Genomic DNA, 8,939 nt, shown 5'->3' with positions numbered 1-8,939 from the left:
TTGGAGAGTCCATCATGTATAGCCTTCTTGTCATATTGCCAAGGGCGGCCAAGCAACATGTGGCACACCGTCATGGGTACCACGTCACACTCGACGGTGTCCTCATAAGGGCCGATCTTGAAGTTGACGGTGACGGTATGTTGTATCTTGACGTTGCCCTTGTCACTCAACCATTGGATATGGTAGGGGTGAGGATGCTTGCGGAGAGTGAGGTGGAGCTTCTCACACAACTCGGTGCTCGCAAGGTTATGGCAACTTCCACCATCGATGATGACCTTGATAGACTTGCCACCAATTCCGGCACGGGTTTGGAAGATGTTGCACCGTTGTTCTTCCATATCATGAGGTTGTGTGGTTAGCACCCTTGTGACCACAAGTGAGGGACTTGGGTCATGCTCACATAAGAGAGGATCTTCTCCACTTTCTTGCTCATAAGCTTCTTCACTTTCCACGGCGGCTTGCACAAGGGCTTCATATTCATCTTCATCAAGAGTCTCGATGTCACCATTCTCCATAGTGATCATGACCTTGGTGTTCTTGCACTCAAACGATTTGTGACCTTGGGTGCCACACTTGAAGCAAGTGACACTAGAGGGTCCCGTGGATGCCTTAGAGGAGGCGGTGGAGGAGACCGTTTGCGTCATGCGACTTTGGATAGTCGGCTTCTTGGAAGGTGTAGAGGATGCGTCGGCCTTGGCACTTGTAGCATAAGGAGTTGATGTAGTAGGAGGAGTCGATGTAGCGAGCTTGGAGGAGAAATAGGACTTGGCCTTGGAGTACTTGATGTCCTCAATCACTTGGCGCTCGGCCTTCGATGCTTGGTGGACTAGCTCAACGATGTTGGAGTAAGGTTGGAACTCGACAATCCTCTTGATAGGATAAGTAAGGCCATTGAAGAAGCGAGCAATGGTTTGCTCCTCGGATTCTTGGATGTTGGCTCGCATCATAGTGAGCTCCATCTCCTTGTAGAACTCCTCAACGGTTTTGGTGCCTTGCTTCAACTTTTGGAGCTTGTTGAAGAGGTCTTTCATGTAGTGCCTTGGGACAAAACGAGCATGCATCTCCTTCTTCATATCTTCCCAAGTGTCAATTGGCGGTTCACCCTTTTCTTCGCGAAGGGTGAGGACTTGCTCCCACCAAGTGTTGGCGTAGTCTTCAAACTCGAGTGATGCCATAGCCACTTTCTTGGCACCGGAGTAGTTGTGGATGCGGAAGATCTTGTCCACCTTGAGTGCCCATGAGAGGTATGCTTCGGCGTCGTCTTCACCTTTGAACTTGGGCATGTTGAACTTGAGCTTGCCATACATGTTCTCTTCATCCTCCAAGTTTCTTCTACGAGGAGGGGCGCCGTCAACTCTTGCGGCTAGAGGTGGAATAGGAGGTCTTCTACGGCCAACCATAGCATTGGGTTGGCGTTGGAGTTGAACACTTGCTTCACTTGGTTCCACGGTGAGGATGTGGTTGAAGATCTTGTCGCGGTTGAGGACGATGCTCAATGTTGGGTCTCTCCTCTTGATCATGGTGAAGCTCTCCTCGTCCACGTTGATCATGGTGAGGGTGGCGACGAAGATCTCGCCGAGGTGGATCTTGAAGGTCTTGGTCTTGTGGATGACCATCACGCCCATGGTGAGCATGGCGATCCACTTGGTGACGATCTTGTTGAAGGTCTTGAGCTTGTGGAGGACGCTCATGTGGACGAGCATGGCGATGTATTTCTCCACGCCTAGAGTTGGAGCGAGAGTCTTCATGACGAGCATGTGAGCGATGGGGTCGATGATGGTCTTCACGCCTTGAAGAAGAGCTTGGGGACGAAAGGCCACCATGAGAGTAATGGTCTTCATGCCTTGAGGAGGAGCTTGATGAAGAGGAAGTAGAGCGGTGTCGATGATGACGACCCAAGTTGGTGATGGCGCGCTCGAGGCTATCCATGCGCCGCTCCATGTTGGCATCATTGGCCGCCATTTGGCCATTCAAGTTGTCCGTAGCTTCACGAAGAAGGGCCAAGTCGTGGTTCACGGTGGAGAAGTTGTGAGCCACTTCATCGTATTGCTCATCGATGCGCGTCTCGAAGAGGGAGAGTTGCTCCTTGAACTCTTGTCGTTGCGTCCATAGGTTGTGTTGAGTAGCCAACCTCTCGGTGTTGCGAAGGATCTCTTCATCCCTATTGGTATCTCCGTTCCTATCCATGATGCAAAGACAAGAACTATGTTGTGTATGTTAGTGGAAGGAGACTACCTCGCACTCTTACCAAGGTAAGATAGTATTGAGGCAATCCACCAAACCGAAAGCAAGATCAAGTGTATCGGGAACACACGCAAAACCACACGCAAAAGCTAGCAAATATGGTGTTAGGCGAGTGTTGTGGAAAGCCAAAAGACAAATCCAAGATCGAGTATGTTGTCAAAAGTGGGTGAGGTCCAAAATCCAAATGTCAATGTGAAGATCACTATAAACAAGGAAAAAGTTGTGGAACACACACACGAGATAAGCGGGGTTAGTGCAACCAAAAGTGAGCGGAAAAGTGTATGTATAAGTGCTCGGTGTCACACTAACACAAGGAGAGCCAAAGCTTTGGTTGCAAAGGAAGAGACAACAAGATTCACACGTGGCCTCTCTTCTCCTATCTCTCTTTGCTTAAAAGCTTTTCTCTTTTGTATATGGCGGCACTTGCACTCGTTTGTATCTTTGGTGGCACGTGGACACTTTGTATGTATGGGCGTATGGATGTATGGATGTATGGATGTATGGTGCTACTCGCACTCTTTTTGTGTTTTTGGGGCTTTTTGACGCACTATGTTAGCGTTAGCCTCGCTTTTGCTATCTTGCCACACGAGTGTTTGCTTGGATGCCTTACTCAACGCGACACACACACCTCACAATGCGGGGCCACGTGCAATGTCTCGCAACACTAAACAAGCAATGCTCGATGGGATAGATCGCAAAAGGAAGAGGGGTTACAAGGTGACCTGCAAGTTATACCTGCGATGATGGTGGTGGTGGTGGTGGTGGTGGTGGAGATCGCCGGAAGACGAGGTCGAAGGAGTGGCGTTGCGTCGCCCGGTCGGAGGCCCGGTTGGACCGGGTTGTGGACCGGCTTGCCCGGTTTGCCGCCCGGTTGACCGGGTTCTGGGCCGGCTCGGCCGGTCGTGGGCCCGGTTGACCGGCTGCTCAACCGGATTTCGCGGGATGAAGCTTTCTCTCTCCTGTTCTTCACGAAAACCAAGCCAAATCGACCAAATCGAGGGAAACGATGGAATTGGAGGCTAAAAGTTGGGGAAATAGTAGATCAAGCACAACAACACCAGATCCACGGACCAAACCCACTCAAAACGCAACCAAATCACAGATCGGCCAAGAGGCAATTTAGGGCTATTTTTGGGGATTTTTGGGAAAATTTTCTAGGGACGAAATCGGGTGGGTGGGAGGTCAAATCCGCGGTAACCAAGAGCTGCTGATACCATATGATGAGGTCTAAGACCCCGTGTGTGGCCCGATCTCGCGGATTGGCTTCGAAACCAAGGGGGAAGATGGGAAAACGCGAGGAACACGAAGAACGCGATGAACACGAGGAACTCCGAGACTCACGCACACACACAACCCGATACACCCGATGCTTACCTCCGTGGCTCGATGGACCACGCCAATAGAATCTCCGAGGAAGAGACACGCGGTAGAATTCCCAGGGAGATTGGAGTTGGAGAGGAAGAACTTGGTGAGGGAGAGAGAGTAGCTTGTACTAGAATCTCACTCAACAAGTTCAAAGTCAACAACTAAGGTGCCTTGATTACGGAGGATGATACCCAAGGGAGACTAAGCTCAAAGTTAGGTTTGAGTTCAAAACAAGTCTAAAGAGCTAAAGGGGTGCTTGGGGTGCTTATATAGTCTTACAAGGCGTCACGGGCCGAAAAGGTAAGTTTGGGCCGAAAATATAACTTAAGTCGCGCAGCTGGTCGGGGGCCGGTCGAGGCCGGAACTGTGGACCGAGCGGGCCGGTCGAGCGATCGGGCCGGGAACTGTGGCCGAGCAGGCCGGTTTCGAGCCGGGAACTGGGACCGGGCGGTGACCGGACGAGGCTCCAAGTCCCCCTGGATGGCGCCCGGATGTCACGAGCGCGAATCCGGTTTCTGACCGGGCGGCCCGGTCGAGGCCGGTCGACCAGCTGTGGACCGGGTGATCCGGTCAGGGAGCCGGTCTGACCGGGTTCTGGACCGGCCGTCCGTCTTCTCTTCCTTGCGCTCTTCGGGCGACTTCCTGTCCAGCTCCATGTCCATCTTCGTGTCCATCTTCTTGTCCAGCTGCTCCTCTCCTCCCTTTGACCATGGCGTATCCTCCTCTTGGTGACCTTGATGCTCCGTGTACCTAATGACACATAACACGTCGGCATGAGGTAGCAATCCATCCAAAGGTGTACCAAGATCAAGGGTGGTGAGGAGCGAGTTCACCTCATCATGTAGCGCTTTGACTCGGGCTCGTGTCATCGGTCCACTTGGGGGACTTGTTGGTCTTGGTGTGGAGGTGACCGAAGGCCACCCCGCATCACCTCTACCGCATCGCATGCTCGTATTGCTCCCTAGCCTGCCGTAGCACCGCCGCGCCGTTCATCCGTTTCCGCCGCCGCTGTACCACGCCACCGGCCACACTCCGATGACCAAATAGTAGCGGCGCCACCACCACTAGCACCGTCGTGGCGTGCTCGTTCCAACAAGCCCCTAGACAGCCCCGCGAGAACCCCGTAGCTCCGGCGCCGTCGCCGACATCCCGCCGGCAGGGAAACCCGTCGTGTTTCGATTTTGACGTCAGTCAATGCCACTGTGGCGTGTGACATGGCCACGGGCCCATTAGTCAGGGAGTAGGGGTAGGTGTAGCCGGGTACGTTTAGTAATTTCAGTTTTAATTCAAATTCCAGAAATTACTGAAACTTTGCAAATACATAGAAAATTCATATTAACTCAGAAAAATTAAAATAAGACATGAAAATTCTTATAAAGATAAACCCTATCCAATAAAAATATAATATGAAAATTTTATTTTTAATAATAATTCAATTATTTAATACTTGCTAATTAAGCCTTTTCTTTAATTCTAAATTGAATCAAAATTCAATAATTAGGAAAACCTTCTAAAATAAATAAAAACCAGTAAGAAAATAAAGAAAACATTAAAGCTATTTTTCTTTATTTGTTATTTTGATAAATCTTTATTAGTGGAAATTTAAACCCTAATTAATAATTACCTTAATTATTAATTCATTAAAAATAATAAAATGCCAAATCCAACATTATTTTTATTTCTAACTTATTAATAACTTCAATTTCTTTAATGAAGTTATTAATCAAAGAATTATAGGGTAACCAGAACACCCTAGTTTCACATGGTAGAAAAACAGGAATTCATCATTTCATGTGTAAACTCAAAACCCTAATTCAACTAGAAACCCTAGTTCCACTATTTCATGTGAACCCTAAAATTGTTTCCCAACCTAAACCCAAGTTAACATGTGATCATGTTACTTTATAATCACAGAGCCATGATTAGCAACTAAAGACATATCTATGTCCACTTATAATATAGAACCCTATCACCAGCAAACTAGTATTACATGTATGCATACCATTCAACCAAGATGATCAATTAGGACCAACCCTAGTTCCTATACTTAGAGGCAACAACTTTAAATATCCATATTTATCATCACACCAATGTGATGAACCTTAGGAGCAATCATACCAAATCTTGAGCATTCCATAACCATACTCTAGTAAACCTTATTAGTGTTGGATACTTATCCACCAACCTATTTAGGAGCCAAATATTCCTTACTTAATAGAACCAATAGTAAAACCTAAACCACCTCAACCCTAATTGATATACTTCTTATTGCTTAAGAAGTATGTTCTTCAAAAGTTATTCTTTTGAAGAAAATAAGGAATCATCATCAACCCTGCTTATAAGAACCTATCAACCCTAGCTAGCTATCACCAACAAGATGAAACCACCATGATAACAACCATGTATAATTAATTACTTAAGTTGCTTATGCTTAAATAAAACCAATCAAGCCTAGATGCTGATGAATCCAACCATGTTGTGATCCATCTACTACTTACTCCAGAAACCAATTAGAACCATAGAAAACCATAGAACCCCACAAACCTAATTATCATATTTGTTCTTTATCAAAGTACATGTTCTTCAAAAGTTATTCTTTTAAAGTATATGATAATCAATCATTAACCATACCATATAGTACTAAAACTGACCACTATTCTTTACTTGATAACATTATGCCAATTGTCGTTCTTTGTGTGCTCAATTGATTATTATGCTTTATTATCTACCTGTTTATGATACCATGTAACCACACTTGAATAAGAACCTTGTATGAGAATCACTCTAAAAGTGCAACACACCCTAAACCAGTCATTACCACTCACTAATCCTATATCATAGGGGTTAGGTCACGCCTAGGGCGATTGCATCTCATTCTTATGCATTATTGCATCCTTGCCAATCTTTTAAACATCGTCCTTACCGGACGATGATGCTATTTCAGAATTTGGAGTTATTGCATATCGAAGACCTTGTCTGCATAATCTTGCAGTCAAGAAAGGCAAGTTCATCACTTGCTCATGTCATTTGAGTATTTCTATCAAATTACTTGCAAAGTACTATGGTTAGCACTATTGCATAAAAACCAAAACCACTACTTTCATAACTATGAATATGACTATGTGGTGGGCAATGGAACCATAGATTGTGTTGATATGGTGGAGGTTCCATTCCAAGGGTTTATATCCATCTAGGATTAAACAACAAATGTCGCCAGTGATTCTTGTGCCGTAATACCCGTGTTAACCATAAGATCTGGAATGGGACGGACTAGTCAATCGTATTTCCACCTCTTGTACATCAACGGATGCGCTTACCGTAGCAGTTGTATCTGGCGGAACAACCGGAGGGTTTGGATCCCACTCTAATTCCCCACGGTAAAGCATTGCTTGCCGTAGCAGTTGTGTCTTGCGGAACAACCGGAGGGTGGGGATCCCACTCTAATTCCCCAAGGTAATGCGGTCTATGATGGGTTGCAGCTACCGGCGTAGGAGTGTATGGTAGAGCCCAGCACTGTCGTCGTGGTCGGGGTCCACCTTGAAATCTACAGGAATAATGGGACCGGCGTGGACCCAGGGTCGGGGCATGCAACAACGGGTGGGTGTGCGAGGTAGCGGAGGAATATGATTGGCTATGACCTTATACCGGGCCTCACACCAAAGGAAGTGTGGACGGGGAGTACGCCCGGTTGGCACCAAGGTTAAGATCTCTTATGGGTAAAGCAACACACCTCTGCAGAGTGTAATGAATCGTGACCTGTCACTCCCTGTTCCGGGATATGGAACTGCGAACGCGGCCGGAAAGGAGCTCCATGAAGTTCTAGTAAACCGGTTAAGGCTGACGGACATAGTTCTTCTGAATAAAAGCAACCTTTTGAAGAAATGGTTATGAAAACTTGCATTGGTATTAGACTTTCTGGTCTAATGCTGTAGCTAGTGCATTAAACACCTCTTTCCTATAATGAACTTGTTGAGTACGCTCGTACTCATCCCACTCTTAAATCCCCTGCTTAGATACGGAGGCATCGAAGGAGGATCCACAGTGCAACTCGAAGGCCGAGGAGTCAACAACTACTTCAAGAGACAAGACCCTGTCAGAGGAGTCAGATACCACATCCAACAAGGAGAAAACATAGTTTAGCCATAGAAGTGAACTAGCTTCCTAAACCTAGCTCCTATTTAGCTAGAATCTATTCTTAGCCTCTATAGCTAGGGAGATACTCTACAAATAGAGTTCGTGACAGGATTAGACTACGAGTCGTTCTTTTGGAGTTTATTTGCAGATTTACCTCATTGTAAAGTAGGAGGCTGTGTTGATCTTATGTAATAGAGTCAGAGTTTTAATTCTATAGACATGCCTTGGACCCGCATATGTTTCTGTTGTACCACTCTGAGCGATATAATACTAGTGGAACGGTGTTTCATTGGTGTTGTATCAGACTTGCATACTACACCATGTAGTGGTATGCCAGGTCACCACAGTTGGTATCAGAGCAAATGCTTTGACCTTAGGATTGAAATCCTTTAAAGGAGACCTATAGGATTGGTAGTGTCTATAGGAAGTTGTCTTAGTTAAACCAAAGCTTCTTATGACTTGAAATGGATATTCACTTGAGAATAATCCTGACACATTTGAGTCAACCTTTTTATCTATCTTTCCTAAGTAAAGTTAGTTAGCTAATCCCAAACATGTAGTACATCATCAAGTTCTTAAAACAATAGATGAGTAGATCACAGTTGGTATACAATACATGGTAGTCCAAAGAGAGGATACAACCATAAGGAAGATACCCTATTGGAAGATGTGTACCAACATATGTTTGGGTCGAGTAAGAATTATTCAAGCCTGTAATAGGAGTAATATCAAGTGATGAAGATAATTAAGATATCCTAATAGAAGATGTAGACCCAGATAAGTAATGGGTAAGTAAGATCTATCCAAACTTGTGAAACATTTGGTAATAAGTGATAAATGTAAGTCATATAAGGTAGTATAAACCATGACGAGTCAATCATGGGAGGTAAGAAAGAGAAATAGGATTAAAATATGTCTACTTACAGGGTAGAGTGGTTAATCATATATGATTCACCTGAGAATCATTATGTGATGGACTAGAACATCTTAAATATACAGTAGGAGTACAATAAGAAGCCAGATGTTTAACAATAGTATAAGAATTATGTTCCAAAACCATGGGAAGTGTGCCAAGCACATCATGACCATATGCTTATGGTAGAAAAACTTAGAAGTATAGGAACTATATCCTAATGAATATGTGTTCAAGTAACCATATTAGAACTAGTGATATCATACAAAATAGTCCTCAGTAG

The sequence above is a fragment of the Lolium perenne genome, chromosome 1 (genome assembly GCF_019359855.2).
Source record: "Lolium perenne isolate Kyuss_39 chromosome 1, Kyuss_2.0, whole genome shotgun sequence".
NCBI lineage: Eukaryota > Viridiplantae > Streptophyta > Magnoliopsida > Poales > Poaceae > Lolium > Lolium perenne.
Note: the sequence above shows the minus strand (reverse complement) of the source record.